General features: G+C 39.6%; 1 protein-coding gene across 3 annotated transcripts in view; it reads left to right on the forward strand.

The window, feature by feature from the left end:
• Positions 1 to 18,837, forward strand: part of LOC149205501 (phosphatidylinositol deacylase) — a 301,939-nt gene that overhangs the window by 243,090 nt on the left and 40,012 nt on the right. The window lies entirely within an intron of this gene.

An 18,837-nucleotide genomic window follows, 5' to 3' on the forward strand; every position in this document is an offset into this window, starting at 1 on the left:
GGCCTAAATTTAAATTTAAATTTGTCTCCAAAAGTACAAGTCAACTCAGCAACCGAACACACCACTTAGGCAACCCCAAATCACTATAAATGGGCATTCGATCACCTCATTTGTTGACTCACGAACAACACACATTCTCTCTCTCTGACACATGCAAAGAACACTGAGGAGGAGGCTGAGAGTTTTGAGGAAGACGGAATTTCTGAGCAGCTGAATATGACCTCGCATGTGTGGGCCACAGTTCTGGGCAATTTGACTGAATTATTGGGCAGGTTGACTGATTTTTTGGGCAGGTTGACTCAGTTTTCTGGGCAGGTGCAGGAAGGCTGTGTTAAAATTGGAAACTAGGGCCAAATTCCATCCTGGGACAACTCATTTGATGGAGATGATGATTGCATTAAATTCCTCTTTTCGAGAGGACCAAAATTGATATAAAGATCATCTCATTTGGACAAGCAGAAGTGTGATTTTGAATTTATGCCCACACATGTGTAAATTGTCAAGGTCAGCCACATCATCATGTAGGCTCAGAAAGCCCAATGAATGTGACTCTTGACCCTCAACGACTTGTATAAATATAAGTGACCTCTCACCTCATTTGGCATCATCATCAACACTCATATTCTTCTCTCTCCTTCTCTCATTGGTTCATACAACTATTGGGGTCTTCTTTTCTCTCACACGTGTGGCACAAGGAGGACGAATTTCAGAGCTAAATTACAGGGCCGAAATTACAGAGTTGACTGTAGTTTGACCAACATTGAATTTGACCTTCCAAGGAGAGTTTGACTTCGATTTTTTTGGGAGATTATCTATTTGGGTAGGCCGCATATTTTGGCATAGAAACCAAGGTATTCTGAGCACTTTGACTGCAGACCAAAATTGCAGGTTGATCGCAAATTTCAGGGCAACAGTTTGACCAAGTTTGATTGTTGACTTTGTCACTGTTTTGGGCTGACTTTGACCTCTTGATCAGGCCGAGTTTGACTGGGGAAGACTGAGTTGTTTTGAGGACATTCTATTGTTGCTTTGACCATCTTTGACTTTTTGGGTAGGGCTGAATTGACTGCAGATTTTGACAGGGCTGTTTTGACTTTGAATTTGGCAAGTGAATTTGACTTTTGTACTCTCTTTCTACTGAACATTTTGATGTAATAATAAAAAGAATTGATCAAAGGTTTTTCCCGACATTGGGGTTTTTCCCTGGCATCCACCAAATTTGGTGTCCTCTTGTCTTGGCTTGTCTTCAGTGTTTTGTTTCATGTTCTATCTATTTTTACTGTCAATATGATTAATGGTTAATGTGATTGCTATTGGAAATCTAAATTGGAAATTGTCATTGGGCTGCTAAAAGAACATTGAAGTAATTGTGCTAAGCATAGAACATACCATTGTTAACTAAAATTAACATGGTATTAGAGCCCAGGTGAAGACAAAGCCCAAGCAAGAGAGAGAAAAGCAACCACTAAAAGAGAGCTGTTAGACAAGAATTTTGGCCTAGCTTCAATGGCTACTACATCTTACTTCAAATCCGATGATCAGCTCAAGGAAAAATACGACTATTATGCATGGAAGATGACTTTGGACTTGACTTTGGAAGAGCATGATGCCATGGACTATGTGAAGGGAAGAGTGGTGGAGCCTCCTTCAAATGCACGTGCTGCTACAAAGACAAAATACAAGAAAGGTGAGGTCAAAGCTAAAATAATCATTATAGACTCTATTCAAAAGCATTTGGTTGCTTATATTTCTGATTTAGAAACATCTAAGGAGATGTATGATAAGCTGGTTGGGATGTTCAAAGTGAACAATGCAAATCAAATCTTCTTCCTCAAGAACAAGTTGAAGGACATCAAGATGGATAAAGGGGAGTCTATCCAATCCTATTTCATAAGGATTGCAAAAATCAAGAATGACCTTCTATCTATTGGAGAAGTTTTTGCTGACAGGGGGCTCACTCTCATCGCTCTCGGATGTATTACAAGAGCATGGGATGTGCTTAACACAACCATTCTCAACAATGACAAGATTCCTAGTTTTGATGAATTATTGGCTTAGATGCATTGAAGAACATGCGAGGATGATGGAGAGAGACAAGCCTTCAAATGGAAATGAATCTACTGCTTTCTCCGCTCATGCTAAGAGGAAGAATAATGTTGGTCCAAGAAAACACGGTCAAGGATTCAAGCAAGGATTCAAAGAAGGAAGAAAAAGAAGGTGCTACAATTGCAACAGGTTTGGCCATTATGCTAGAGAGTGTCCTCACAAGAAGGATACTCCAAGGGATGATGACAACAACAACCACAACAACTACAAAGGCAATGGCAATCAAAGGAATAACAGGTTTAATGATAAATGAAAGAGGAATCCTTGCGCTATTCAAGATGGAAATGGTCGACCTCCCAAAAGGACAAGAAATTCCAGGTATGAGGAAAGTAATGTTGTAGGAAAACAAAAAGAATTTTACCTTATTTTCCTTTTATCCACTGCATCTCTTCCGGATACTTTGGATCATTGGTTGATTGATAGTGAAGCCTCAAGGCACTTCACTGGGTTCAAGGAGGCCCTCTCAAATTTGGTTGAAAAGAAGACTAATTTGGAAATCATACTTGGCGATAATGCCACTTATTCCATGAAAGGAATAGGTTATGTTTCTCTTCACTTGAATCAAGGTAAAACCATTCATTCATCTACAATAAGTGTTGTATGTTCTCGATTTGAAGAACCTAGTGTCTATTTATGTGATGGAAGATAAGGGCTTCAAGGTAGTATTCATTGATGGAAAGGTACAAATTTGGCAAAGAAAGCCTAAAGATGCTTTTACACTTGGATTTAGGGTTGAAGGTCTCTATCAAGTTGGAGGAAGTCCTTTGGGAGCCTTGGCTTGTGATACCTCTCTTCAATTTGAATTATGGCACCGAAGATTTTCTCACCTTCATTACAAAGCCTTACCTGAGGTAAGGAAGATGGCTACAGGTATGTCTGAGTTCAACATGAACCATGAAGAAGTTTGTCAGGGTTGTGCAGCTAGGAAACTTACAAGCGGACCATTCCCTTCATGTGAAAGTCAAACTTCCGATATTGTTCAATTGGTCCATTCTGACCTATTTGGTATGTTGCCCATATCATCATTGGGAGGATACTTATACTGTGTAATTTTTGTAGATGACTTCTCTCGCAAAACATGGATCTACTTCTTGAAAAAGGACATGGTGTTCAAATGGTTTTGTTTTTTCAAAGTCTTGGTGGAAAATCAAACAGGGAAGAAGATCAAAATATTGAGGACCGACAATGGAACTGAATATGAATCATATGAATTCAATGACTTTTGCAGAGAGGGTGGCATTAAGGGGGAGACAACTGTTCCATACACTCCTGAGCAAAATGGTGTTGCTGAAAGGAATAATCAAACAATCATGGAAGCCACCCATGCCATGCTCCATGATCAAGGTCTACCGAAGTTGTTATGGGGAGAAGTTGCCAACATTGTTGTGTATGTTCAAAATAGGAGTCTACATCAAGCATTGGATTTGAAGACACTCAAAGAAGTTTTCACTGGTAAGAAACTTGATCTTTCACATTTTAGAATATTTGGTTGTCCCATGTATTTTCACGTGCCTAAAGAGAAAAGAAACAAGTTGGAAGCATCTGAGAAGAAAGGTATATTTGTGGGCTACAATGAAAATTCAAAGGCATATATAATCTATGTGCCTGGACAAAGAGATGTGGAAGTTAGCCATCCTTCGATGAAGATACTGCCCTTGGGAAGGCCCGAGATCCCTCCTTTCCAAGGCTTGATGGATCCACTTAGTGATCCCTTTACCTCAAGGAAAAGACCTTTGTGGCTGAAAGATACTCTCAAAGATGCTAAGAGACTTATTGATCCAAGAGGGACATTCCGTGAAAGCAAGAAGGTGAATAGGTATCAAGGGTACTTAGTTGCTATAGTACTATTGTTCAATCTAAGCCATGTACATTCAAAGAAGCTGTAAAACACCAAGTCTGAAAAGATGTGATGAATGAGGAATATGAATCTATCATGAATAATGATGTTTGGGAGGTGATGCCTAGACCAAAGAACAAGTTTGTGGTTACCTCAAAATGGCTATACAAAATTAAACATGGAGTTGATGGGAGTGCTAAAAAGTATAAGGCTAGGTTCATTGCTCGGGGTTTCTCTCAAATGGATGGAGTGGACTATGACGAGATATTTGCACCGGTTGCCCGATATACCACTATCCGATCTATTATTGCTCTCGTTGCCTCTCAAGGATGGAGCCTACACCAAATGGATGTTAAGACTGCTTTCTTACATGGCTTTCTTAAATAGGAAGTCTACATAGAACAACCTGAGGGGTTCGAAGTACAAGATTGAAGGACACGTGTGCAGGTTGAAGAAAGCCCTCTATGGGCCGAAGCAAGCTCGTAAGGCTTGGCGTGAGAGGATTGCTAGCTATCTTATGAAGCTAGGATTTACAAGGAGCGATGCTGATCCTAACCTACACTTCAAGGTTGAAAAGGACACGCCTCTCATTCTGGTCCTTTATGTGGATGGTCTCGTGTAGACCCACTCATTTATCAATGCAAGAGGGAGTTGGCTTCCTAGTTCGAGATGAAGAACCTATGTCTCATGCAGTACTTCCCAGGCCTGGAGGTCTAGCAAAAGCCAAGTGAGATTTTCCTTTCTCAAGGAAAATACATTATGAAGTTGCTTGAGGGACGTGGGATGGTGGATTGCAAGTCTGTGTCTACTCTGATGGAACTCAACTTCAAGAAGCTATGTGGAAGTGCTGCTGGGCTCGAATTGGCAAACCTTTCTGAATATATACAACTTGTGGGGGCCCTGATGTTCTTTCTAAATTCTCGTCCTAATATATGCTTTGATGTGAATAAATTGATTCAGTTTATGGTCGAGCCTCATCACATACATTGAATTGCTACTAAGAATCTCTTGAGATATCTCCCTAGCACAATCAACTATGGATTGAGATACACTAACAGGAATTTGAGGCTACCTGGATATATTGATGTTGACTGGGTTGGAAATGTGGTGGATCTTAAGAGCACGTCTGGAAATTGCTTCTCACTGGGGTTTGCATCAATTTCATGGATGAGCAGGAAGCAAAAATCGGTTGCTCTAAGCACTGTCGAGGCCGAATACATTGTAGTTAGTATGGCCTGTTGTGAAGGTGTTTGGTTTAGGAAGCTCTTTAGTGAACTATTTGAGCATGTTCTAGATACCACCGTAATCTTCTACGACAACCAAAGCGGGATTCACCTTTTAGAGAATCTCGTGTTCCACAACTGCTTCAAGCACATTGATATCAGGTACCACTTTATTCGAGATATGGTACAACAAGGAGCAATAAGGCTCCAACCTATGTTGTAGGAAACGTAGGGCAAGGGGGCGTTTCCATACGGAAACGAGTATGAAACGCTGAAACGTGTGTGGTACGGCCCTGAAATGCGTTTCAGGCCGTACTGCCACGTTTCACGAAACTGAAACGTGGCCAATACGGCCTGAAACGCATTTCAGGGCCATACGACTCACGTCTCAGCTTTTTTACTTGTGTTTTTTTTTTTCGTTAATTTGTTTTCTAATTTATTTTTAGGTTATCCTAGTGACTTCTAGTTGCTTCTAGATGCTTGTCTAAAGTTATAAAAGTGAACTTTTGCCTTAGTGTTGATATGCAGTTCATCAGGAAGTTTGAGGCATATGCAGTTCATGGTAATCTTAAATTCTTAAAGTAAAAGTGATATTCTCCTTTATTTTTCATTTTCATCTTTTTACTTAAATTTTTAACATTACCATGAAATGACTCAGGATGTTTGAGAGTGGTTTCACCCTCATTGGATTTCATATGGAGAAAGTAGAATTTTAGATCTCACTCAAAATCCAGCAGACTTATCTATTTTTTATGATTTCAGGATTGGGGGGATTGCAATGTTTCCATTGGATTTTATCATGTACTAGGGTATGGAACTTGTATTTAATCAAGAGAACCAAGCCCTCTATGCAGGGGAGACTTCCAATAATGAAGAGCATGTAGGGTACTAGGGTATGAAACTTGTATTTAATCAAGAGCACTAAGGTCGTTCGACTATGTAGGAGGAGACTCCCAATCAAGCACGATATAAGAAATTAGAAATTTCTTGTGGCTGATTTTGGATATTTCTATTTTCATTATGTAATCATTCATGAGTAAATGTGATGTAAATTTAGAGACTTATAGTTTATGCATTGACAATTGACAATTTTATCGTAATGTAATAAATTAGAATGTATCATATATGCTTTATGATTGCACATATTTCTTAAATGTCTGATATATATATATATTCGCGTTTCCCCGTTTCCAAAATTTGGGGAGGGTGCGTTTCGTATTGGTTCCCGTTTTGGAAACTCATACCTGTTTCGTGCAACCTAGGCTCCAACACATTAGGACTGATGAGTAGGTCGTAGACATTCTCACGAAGTCCTTAGGGAAGGTCAAATTCTCAACCTTCTGAGAAAGACTTGGAGTCGTGGAAAGACCCTCCTATGAGGGCCCTGCTTGAGTTGGACACTGAGCTCTGGGAGCTCTTGGGGGCTTGGGGTACTTCTTGGAGCTTTGAGCGACCATAGGGTGAGTGGTTCACCTTCCCCTATTGGTGCGTTGTGTACAGGGTGAGTGGTTCACCTTCCCCTGTGATATCCATGATGGTTGACTATGTGTAGGGTGAGTGGTTCACCTTCCCCTATGATTGACATATGCATAGGATGAGTGGTTCACCTTCTCCTGCTGATGCCCCAACATACATCCTACCCATGTAGTCCGAGGCTCATGGGAAGTACCTCTCATCTGGCCAATGAGTTGGGAAACGTGGATAGATACTATAACACTATCGATGGACGCATCGTGTACTGTCGTACTCCCTATGTCTAGGATGCATGGTGTTCAACAACTTGATCCGGGATCAAGAGTGACATTTGTTAGTGGAGAGTGGTAAGGTCTTGTGACTCACTCTCGTTCAATTCTTCTTCGTTATTCATATTAGTGTTCAGAAGAGTAGAGATGAGATGAGACACAAAGATGGTACTGTAAAAAATCGGTATCCAATTCCTACTGTAGTAAACTGATTATATTTCACCTACTTATTAAATTAATCGAACAATTTACTTGCAATACACTGTAGCCTACATCATAATAAAACTGCGGAAACTAAATACAATACAGGAGAGAAATAAACATCACACACATCTACACAGTTATTTTTGGACAATTGTCCCCAGAAAAAAACCCAATGCGAGAAAACTGGTGCAGCAGCTGAGGGTTTTATTATTAAGCAGTAGTTTTTCTGAATACACTCTTTGGATGCCCTGCTGGTTATCTCCAGTACAGAGAATATTATTGACAGAGAGATGAGTGAGATTACCTCACACTATCATTGGAGACCCTTGCTGATCTAGCCACTGAATGGCTAGCCCTTGGTTGCCTCTACGCAGTCTCTACGCAATCACTGCCTAGGCCCTGCGTCACAACTACAGGGGTCTGCGTCACTCTTCCCAGCTGATCGATTTTCTTCTGAGACGTCAAGTTCTGCCCTTCTGGCCTCACACCTCGGCTTCTTGCTCTGGAAATCGATTCTCCAGCAAATTTACGAATTCCTTTTGGGCTTCTGCGCTGCCTCTACGTGGCCCTATGTCAGCCTGTATGGCTCTGTGCTGCCTCTGTTGGATCTCTCTCTGCCTTATCTGATCAGTATTCCCGAATCAACAGAAATCTCCAACCGAAACTATCCCTGCCCCTCATTGGAAAAGATCACTTCGAATTTCTCTCCCGACAATTTATGTGCTTTAGAAATTCGATCTTCTGGTCTCCACTCAATGTGTTTTCCAAATGCCCCTAAAGCCTCCTCTTATAATCCTTCTGTTGAGAACCAACGACCCAGATTAGATCCTAATCAATGGCTCAGATCATTTTGGTTTGATCCTTGTCTTTTTTTAGAAGTTTCACCCATAGTTAGATTAATACCCTTTAATTATTTTAATTTCTTAAGTTTAGACTTAGGTACCTATTAAAATAATTAATTATTTTAATAAAACAGATTCCGGTTGGAACTTCCCAAAACAATTTCTGGATATTATAGAATACATGTGTCCAAGCCTCCTTGCAAATTTTGAGGCTTAGAGCACATCCGATGTTATTAGAAGTCAACACTCCCTCTTAGCGAGGAATGTGCTCCAGTAATGCAACTTGATCACCATTCTCTGTAACATCTCCCTCTACGCCACTGATGTGTGACATCGCTGCCCACGAACTACTGTGCAAATGTTGCATCTGTATTGTTGTTGACCCTGCCACCGCCAACACTGCATCTGTACTCCATCTGCCTCTCAAATTCTGCATTCGTGCTGTTGCTGGCACTGCTATTGCCAACATTGCATCTGCACTGCAGCCTTCTCCAACTGCTACTGCTACTTGATCAAACAATAGAAAAACATCCAAAATAATTGAACAGGTGTTCAACATGATGCATCTGTTGCTGGAGTTTTGACTACTGCTAGTCTCTACGTTGACCCTGTGAGCCTCTGCGTTGCTGCTAACTCTGCTCTGTGCCAACTGCATTGCTGCCAACTCTAGCTTTGCGCTGCTTAGTCTCTGGCGCTCCTAGCCACTGCAACTGTCACTCTGACACTCCTCTGCATCAACTGACCCAGTCCATCTTGCTACTACTGATTTGGGCTTTCGTAGCAAGGTATTGATCTGAGAGGTGGACTCCTCAAGGATCCTGCCCATTTGCAGTTCTTTCGAACTACGGTTCTATAACACCACACCTTTGGGTGATCATGGAAAACTCCTCCTCGATTTGTGCGGATGCAGCCTCCGGATCATGCTTCTCGTCATTGTCCTTCTTAAGAGGACACTGTGTAGTGTAATGACCAAGTTCACCACACCGAAAGCACTTGATCTTCGAAATATCTTTCTTCTTCTTCCGCTGCTCCTACTGCTCCTTAGATGCAAGGGTTGCATTCTCATCCTCCTCCTTGGGCTTCTTCCCACTACTGCTGCTGCCATCAAGTTTACACTTGACCAAGTCTCTCCTCATCTCTTTTTGTTGAAGAGCGGCCCATATTCCTTCCCAGTATGGCAATTTCTCCGTGCACATGATGCTCTAGACAAATACTTGCCACCTTTCTGAGACTGAATTTAGAGCCAGCGTCACCATCTCGGTAAGCTAAGGTGTTGACCCCACAACTACCAACTCGTCACGGGTCTCTTGAAGTGCAAGGAACGGATCAATGTGTTCCCCTCTTCATCTGCGTGGATCTCATCTTTTGCTCCAAGTACATCTTTCGTTATTCAGAAGATCCCTGATTTAGCGTGGACAAGGCATCCTACATCTCCTTGGCAATCCCCTTGTCTGAGATATGACATACTACATGATCCTTTACTCGGTCGAGGATCATCCGGTTGGCCTTCGCCATCTCTCCCTAGTACTTCTTGAGCGGATCTAGATCCGTGGGCTCAACTACCACACTGCCGCATAGATCTTGAGAAAATTTTCATCCAGAAGGCATGACATGCTTGCCTTCCAGATCACATAGTTGGATGCACCAGCCAACCGATCTTGATCTCTCAGTCCACTGACTGCCATCTCTGCCAATTGAAAATTCGAATTATCTCCTCTTTCTTATGCGCTACTGCTGGGCTAGTCTATGCACTCCCTGTTGGAATCAGTAGATTTGCTGCCCCTTGCTGCTGCTCAACAAATGAGAATTCGAATTCCCTGGTTAGGAATTCTGTGAGGAAGAAATTCCCTCTACTGTCTCTCCTTGTCCCACTGAAGCTATTCTGCCAGCAACTGCTGCAAAATGTCTGCGTCCCAGTTGAAGATCTGCTATGCAAGGAAACAATGCTGCTCCCTTCTGCCTCTAGAAAGGTTCAATGTGGAGAATCAAATTTCTCTGTTGACTCGCTCAGAGAAATCGAGCTCACTCAAAACTTCAACCTCTTCAGGCCTTCGAATTGTGCTGGCTCTAGGGTTTCGAATTGCTGCCTCTGCAGTAATTTCAAAATCCTCTTCCTTTCTACTTTTGAGCTCTTCTACTCACGATTTTTGCTCTGATACCATGTGAAAAATCAGTTACCTGATTCTTACTGCAACAAACTGATTATATTTCACCTACTTGTTAAATTAATTGAACAAGTTACTTGTAGTTTTCTACACCAAATACTGAAATACATACACTGCAGCCTACACCATACTAAAACCGTGGAAACTAAATACAACACATGAGAGAAATAAACATCACACAAACCTAGATAGGTATTTTTGGACAAATGTACCCGGAAAGACCCAATGCGAGAAAACCGGTGCAACAACTGAGGGTTTTATTATTAAGTGGTAGTTTTTCTAAATACAATCTCTGGATGCCCTGTTGGCTATCCAGTACAGAGAATATTACGGATAGAGAGATGAGAGAGATTACCTCACACTATCACTGGAGACCCTTGCTGATCCAGCCACTAAATGGCCAGCCCCTGGCCGCCTTTGTGTAGTCTCTACGCAATCATTGCATATGCCCTGTGTCACAGCTACTGGGGTCTGCATCACTTTTCCCAGTTGATCAATTTGCTTCTAAGAGTTCGACTTCTACCCTCCTGGTCTCACACCTCGACTTCTGGCTCTGGAAATTGATTCTCCAACAAATTTACAGATTCCCTCTGGGCTTCTGCGTTGCCTCTGCGTGGCCTCTCGTATGCCTCTATGGCTTTGCATTGCCTCTATTGGATCTCTCTCTACCTTCTTTGATGAGTATTCCCGGATCAGGAGAAATCTCCAATCAGAACTATCCCTGCCCCTCATTGCAAAAGATCATGTCGAATATCTCTCCTAGCAACTGTTGTGCTTCAGAAATTCAATCTTCTGATCTCCACTCGATGTGTTTTCGAAATGCCCCTCAAGCCTACTCTTATAATCCTTCTGTTGAGAACCAATGGCCCAGATTAGATCCTAATCAACGGCTCATATCATTTTGGCTTGATCCTTGTCTTCTTCTAGAAGTTTCACCCACAGTTAGATTAATACCCTTTAATTATTTTAATTTCCTAAGTTTAGACTTGGCACCCATAAAAAATGATTAATTATTTTAATAAAACTGATTCTGGGTGGAATTTCCCAAAATGATTTTTAGGTATTGTGGAATACATGTGTCCAAGCCTCCCTGCAAATTTTGAGGCTCAGAGCACATCTGATGCTACCAAAAATCAAGAGGTACATGACAACAAGATGGCATGATGATCGATGATTGACAAGTGGAATTCTTCCTAGTTGAGAGGGAGCGTTAAAATTGACAACTAGGGCTAGATTCCACCTTGGGACAACTCATTTGATGCACACGATGATTGCTTTAAATTCCTCTTTTTGAGAGGACCAAAATTGATAGAAAGATCATCTCATTTGGACAAGCAGAAGTGTGATTTTTAATTTATGCCCACACGTGCAAATTGTCAAGGTCGGCCACATCATCATGTAGGCTCAAAAAGACCAATGGATATGACCCTTCACCCTCAATGATTTGTATAAATATAAGTGACCTCTCACCTTGTTTGGGATCATCATCAACATTGATATTCTTCTCTCTCCTCTCTTTGGTTCGTACAACTATTGGGCTCTTCCTTTCTCTCACACGTGTGGCACAAGGAGGATGAATGTCAGAGCTAAATTACAGGGCCGGAATTATGGAGTTGACTGTAGTTTGACCAATACTGACTTTGAACTTCCAAGGAAAGTTTGACTTTGATTTTTTTGGGAGATTATCTGTTTGGGCAGGCCACATCTTTTGGCACAAAAATCGAGGTATTATGAGCACTTTGATTGCAGACCAAAGTTGCAGGTTGATCGCAAATTTCATGACAGTAGTTTGAACAAGGTTGATTGTTGACTTTGTCACTGTTTTGCAATGTTCCACCAAGGTTCTGGGGCGAGGGAGCGAGGATACACGGGAGTGGCCTATGCAAAAGCTCCCCTCCAATTTTTAGGAAACGTGGGGGGACATCAGGGTCTTAAAAGCCTATAAATATAAAATATAATTTATAAATTGAGTCCACTATGACAATTGGGTTTGAATTGAAAAGCTGCAAAGCATGATCATTGATATGAATATCATTATCTAATATCATATAAATTTGAAATTCTAATTTATAATCATATATCATACATTATGATTAAAGTTTAAATCATATTGATGTTCCACTTCCTACTATGAACATTGAATACTGAACAGTGAATATTGATATAAAATTATAAAAGTCAAGTCTGATACATCATACATCAAGAGTCAAAATTTAATAGATTTATAAAAGACTAAAGTCAAGTCTGATACATCAAGATTCAAAATTTTATGGAGTCAGAATAACATAAGAACATCAACATATCAAAAGATAAATGAGCATAATTTTGCTCAAGCCTCAAGGTAATGCCCTGCTAGTCTTTGCATCCAACTACTGCATGAATAAATCAGGATCAACCATATCACCATCTGAATCTGAATCACTAGCATTCTCAAACATGCTAAGTGGTACACCAACCAACCCCATCTGTCTCTCATCAAGTCTCTCCTCCATATCTACCTGTGCATCATCCTCTGGATCAACATCCCATCGTGTTGTTGGTCCCTTCAAATACTCAGGTGTCTTCCTATGCTCAAGACGTAGGGCACTGTGCACAACAACTAACTTCTCCGCTCTTTTAGAGGTAAGCTTGTTCCTCTTGATAGAGTGGATGAAGCTATATGTGGACCAATTCCTCTCTGTTGCAGAGGAACTAGGAACGTCTTGCGAATGGAGTGAGGGGCTAGGGCAAATAATGAATTAAATTTATAAAAAAACGAATTGAAACCCTAAAGTATTAAAACTAATGTTAAATTTTAATTATAAACAAGAGTTTATTTAAAAAAATCGGGCCCCTCGACCCCCCACACCCCCCCTTGAACCCCCACGTCCCCCCTCGACCCCTCATGACCCCCTTTTCGGGAACAACCCCCTGGCACGTCCCCCTGTGTCCCTTGTTTCTTGGGAGCATGGGGAAACGACCCCTTCTCGTCCCCAAGTCCCCAGAGCATAGGGGAGCTAGGAAACTAGACCCCTAGGGGGGGGGGGCAAGTCCCCGTGGAACACTGCTGTTTTGCGCTGACTTTTACCTCTTGATCAGGCCTAGTTTGACTGGGGAAGACTGAGTTGTTTTGAGGACATTCTATTGCTGCTATGACCATCTTTGACTTTCTGGTTAGCACTGATTTGACTGCATATTTTGACAGGGCTGTTTTGACTTTGAATTTGGCAAGTCAATTTGACTTTTGTACTCTCTCTCTCTGCTGAACATTTTGATATAATAATAAGAAGAATTGATCAAAGGGTTTGCCCCACATTGGGGCTTTTCCCTTGCATTTGCCAAATCTAGTGTCCTCTTGTGTTGGCTTGTCTTCTGCATTTTGTTTCATGTTCTATCTACTTTTACTGTCAATGTGATTAATAGTTAATGTGATTGCTATTGGAAGTCTAAATTGCAAATTTTCATTGGGCTGCTAAAGGAACATTGAAGTAATTGTGCTAAGCATAGAACATACCATTGTTAACTAAAATTAATAGGTTGAATCAATGTTACATGTATCGTTATCAATAATTTATCGTCGGGAGTCCAAAATTTAAATTATCGGCAATATCGGGGAAAATATTGGAAATTATCAGAAAACTTGAAAAAAATACAAAAATAATCATTTTATTTTCAAATTTTTATTCTTTTAAAGCAACCTCAACATCAGCCAAACACATTATCACACAAATATGAAAATAAAAGTACAATATAAAATGTATAAGATGTCAAGTGGTACATCAATCATTGATACTAGATAGTAGACACTGAAATATGACATTTTTTCAAATTTATTCCTTTAAAGCACTTAGCAAACAGCAATATCAAACAATTAACAAACACATTGTCACACAAATATGAAAGTAAAGTTATAAAACTACAATATAAAATGTATAAGATGTAGATACTACTATGAGATATTGAAGTCTAAAATATGATATTTGTCATTTTGTCTCGACTCCGTAGTCATAAGTTCGGAGTCTTGACAAGATAATAGTTAAAACTTAATACAAATTCACATTAAAATAAAAATAAATGTATCTCATGAGATGATCATCATGAGGCATCTAGATTCTAGATACTATAAGTCTATTATTGAGAAATCCGAGGGCAGCTAGATTAGATGATTTCTCTTTGATAAATGCTTGTGATGTATTTTTACTTAATTAGCTTTTTCTTTCACTTGCATCATACAGTTACCAAACAATGAAGATCAATGAGATAAGAGGAAACAAAATGTAGAATGTAGGCCAGGGCCAAAACCTCTCCTCTTGAGAGGAAAACCCACAAAAACTATTCTCTTCTTATGGAACTTCGAATGATGAATTCCAAGGCCTAAGACCCTTGTCAAAGAACCACCCAAGAACAAGTCAAATTTCTCCTTAATGAACTTGCTCCTCACAAAGTCAACCCAAGTCAAACTTGTTTCACAATAGTTGCAACTTGTCCTATGACCAAAAATTCATACATGCAATTATGACTGCAACTTTTGGTCCTTACTGTAGAAACCTTATCTCACACTTGTGGGTGAAAGATGGTGGATTTGGTCACCTTTCTGCTTTGCTTGGAGTGTTGCTTCTTCCTTGATAACTCGGCTTTGAAATTGATCTTCTTGACATAAAAATTTCGGCTCCTTGATGTGACTGCAATTTGGTCTCATTGCAGCTCCAAGATGCCCTAATTCTGCTTCACATGTGTGGAAGGAAATAGCCCAAAATCAGTTCCAAAAACTTTGGCCTTCTCCTTTTAGTGATCTCTTCCTTTTTAGGTCTGTTTTCTTATTTGATTGATCTTGTGTATGTATCTTCAAATGTGGTCGGGTACCTCTTCATATATAGGCTTTTCTTGGTGGTTGCACAACCCTTCATGAGGCCGACTTGTTCCTTGATGTAGGCTGACTTGTTGAGTGCATGTTGACAAGGTCTTGGTGGGTCTTTTGTGACATTTTTGACTTACATAAAATTTCCTTGACATGATACAGTATGCCCAATAGGGTCTTCCAAATATGACAATGACTCAATTGACTTCTTGAATCAATGGCAAACCCTAGAAGCACTCAATGGGTGCTTGACCTACTAATAAATTGACCATGAGCATGAAACCCACGGTACAAAAATAATAATAATTTTCCTTTCTTTTTACAATATACAACAATCAAGAGTACATTTCATATTTATGAAGACCGAACCTAGTTACTTATTTCAACAACCCTCTTACCTAGTGAGGTATTCATAATTTATACAAGGTACTTGGATTTTCTCATACTAAAGAATTCTCATAAGAAGTGTTGGATTGCTAAGCCATCTCATAAACTATCTATTCAACTTATAAGTTATATCAGTGCATCTCAACATATCAACCAACATTGTCACATAGCAAGGCCTTGACTAACAACTCTATCTCACAATATTAGAGCACAATGCTGGGGAGACCAATGATTTATAAACACCTTCATCATTGTCTCTCAAGGCACATACTTCATCCGGATGTTCACAAGGTATGTCCTTCCAGGACCATCACATGCAAATAAGACTGAGGAAGAGGCTGAGAGTTTTAAGGAAGATGAAATTTCTGAGTAGTCAAATTTGACCTTGTATGTGTGGGGTGTAGTTTTGGGTAGTTTGACCGAATTACTGGGCAAGTTGACCAAATTTTTGGGCAGGTCGATTGAGTTTTTTGGGCAAGTGCAACAACGTCGAATTTTAGCGTGTTTGACCAGGTTTGAACTGTGTTGGTTTCTTTGGTCTGTTTCACCAAGCTTGACTAGAAAAATGAGATTGTAATTTTTGCTGAATTGAACAGTTTCTCCTAAGAAAAGGTTGTTGGGTTTTCCCAAGGGTAAAATTGTCTCTCTTTTGTGCTTGGCTATCTCTTTCTGATCCTAAATCATAAAGTACGAAGTTTAAGTGAAATATTATGAAATTTTGATGAGAGCAAAATGGAATCTACTGATGAGGAAAAAGGAATATTTCCTAAAACCTTAAAAAAATGTGTTTCCATATTACTTAAAGGGACACTTGCAGGAAAACATATTATCATTTATATTGATCCTACCGCATATAATAACTATATTATGTTGATTTGTGGTAGCATTGGATGTGCTTTAGCCATGAAAATTGGTGGAGAGGCTAAAGCACATGAGATCTCCAAGACCCATAAATGGTTTGGGCAGATTCCACCCGGTTAAGGAGATATTAAAATAATTAATATTTTTAATGGAGTTCCTAAGTCTAAACTTAGGAAAAGTAAAATATTAATGGGTATTAATATAAAACTGGGTTAGAAGGTTTCAAATGACATGGATCAAGCCAAATCTAATCTTAGCCATTGATTAGAGATGTGATCTCAGCCGTTGAAGGACCAACAGGAAAAGTATAAGAAGAGGCTTAAGGGTCAGTTGGAGAATACACCAGAGTGATCAGTCATTCGATTTTCTAGAGGGGTTTTCTAAGAGAAATCAAGTCAGTGATTAGAGTTGCAGCGAGGGGCAGTGAGTATGAGGCAGAGATAGTGCCAGAAGTCTAGCGCAGAGGTAGAGATAGTGCTGGAAGTCCAGCGCAGAGGTAGAGAGGCAGACGCAGAGCCAGAGGGAGCCACACATAGGCTAGCAGGGACTGCACAAAGGCCAGAAGTGTTTGCCTCATTCACGTAGATGCTGCAGGAGTGACGTAGAGGGCCACAGAGGCTGCACAGAGCCTCAAAAGGTTGACGCAGAGGGTTCGGGCTGATGCTGAGCTTAAAATTGTGCTGGAGAGGGCTTTGTGGGGTAGACTTTCCGAATATCTGCTTCCAAATAGAGAGGTATTACTGCCAGATTATTTTCTCTGTTGGGTGAGCTAGTTTGGCACCCAATTGTACTCAGAACGACTGCATAATAATATAACCCTCAGAATTACTACACCGGTTTTCCTAAGTTGGGTTTTTCTGGGGACGATTGTCCAAAACAATGTCACTTGTGTGTTTGTCTGTTTCTTTCAGCTGTTGATCTGTAGATAGTTGAGACTGTGTTGTGTTTATTTCAATGTTTATATGGTTAAATAACTTGTTAGTAGTTAAACAAGTAGGTGAAATAAACCAGAGAATACAAATAAAATTTCTAACAGGTAATACTTAGAAATTTCAACATATTAGTACTGAATGTGCTAACCAGTTAGTGATTTATGGGTCAATATAATTGAGAGATAGACTTGTGGGATGAAAAAAATATGACACAAGCAATTTGCAACTGAACATTGGAGATTATACTTTTGTATCACAATTCATTGTTAGATCCTTATTTTGTGATGGCAATGACATAATTATGGGTTCACTCTAGGTGGAAGCACTAGGGACCTTTATCTTAAATACAAGGAAGAAATTTTTGACATATCCTACAAGAAGAAAAAAATTACATTACAGGGTGTTACATTGGAATTAGCTTCAGTGATAAGTCCTTAACGGTATCTCAAAGATGATCCTTCAAGATAAACAAAAGTCAGTGCAAAAGATGCAAAAAGAATTTGACAAAGTTGTTGTAGATAAAATGAAGAAATTTCTTGCCTCAAGAGTCATAGTCAAAATTTTAGTGCAGAGATTGAGAAATTAAAAAGTTGAAAAAAAGTCGTTGGAAGAGAAGTTAGAACAACTTATCAAGAAAGAAGCATCAAAGTCTTCAGATGAAAGAATCCAAGTTGAGGAGTATGGACAAATACAAATCTACTTAACATCACAAGTCAAGAAGATGCCAACCCAGTTAAAGACATGCATACTCAGATGTTGAATTACAGATAATAGAAATACCTACTAATAAAACTTCAGTAATAAAAAAAGGCAACACTAGGGCATGAATAAGAAGTAAGATCAAAAGTAAACTGAAAAAATGCTACAAGCATAATAAAAGAAATTCATGTTTCAAAGACGCCTTATCAACATCCCATTCACAAGAGTAGGTATTTCCACTAATCAATGTATCACCGTCATTCATGGCAGAAACAATTACCCTATCTTGCAAAGAATATTGATAATGATATCATTAAGTTGCGCAATAACAATTCTTATTGGAAATCCTATAAGCATAACATTTCATGAAAGATTGAATTAGTATGGTCAGATCCTCTTATGGTTCCACAATTTTGCTCATCATTCAAAGGTTCATATCGTCTCATATCATCGACTATGACAGCTCCAAGAATAGAGAATCATGCAAAGACACTACAAGGCTCCTCTGAGGAGAGTCTTTGAGGACAAAACATTTCTAAAGGGAAAGGCAATATAATAAATATAAATATGTATAAATGCAAGTAATAATAACAATAATCAACCATTAAGAATTAGTGAAGAGACACATCTTATTGAAAGGATACATCTCAAGTTTCAACTAAAGGACATGACTTTTAATGAAAGGGCACCCTGCCTAAATGTTCATAATGGGGCCCTCATTGTACTATCATCATATCAATTTTCTCATACATTTATTCATTATGATATTATTTTTATCTTAAATGGAATTCTTTTTTTCCCCAAATATTTTGGATATTTAATTGGTGAGCCATATTGGTTGTCTCACACCACCTCCCTTAGTATGGTGTTTTTTGAAGTAATGTCATTTTAGAGGTAATAGAGATGCCAGAAAGAGAAAGAAAAATATAGTTTCATGGTACACAGTTGCACACTTCTGGCTCATGTTATGTTGATGTCATAGGCTATGCATTTCAATTTATT

The sequence above is a fragment of the Pinus tabuliformis genome, chromosome 1_2 (assembly GCF_031772625.1).
Source record: "Pinus tabuliformis cultivar Carrire ecotype Pingquan chromosome 1_2, CPIR1, whole genome shotgun sequence".
NCBI lineage: Eukaryota > Viridiplantae > Streptophyta > Pinopsida > Pinales > Pinaceae > Pinus > Pinus tabuliformis.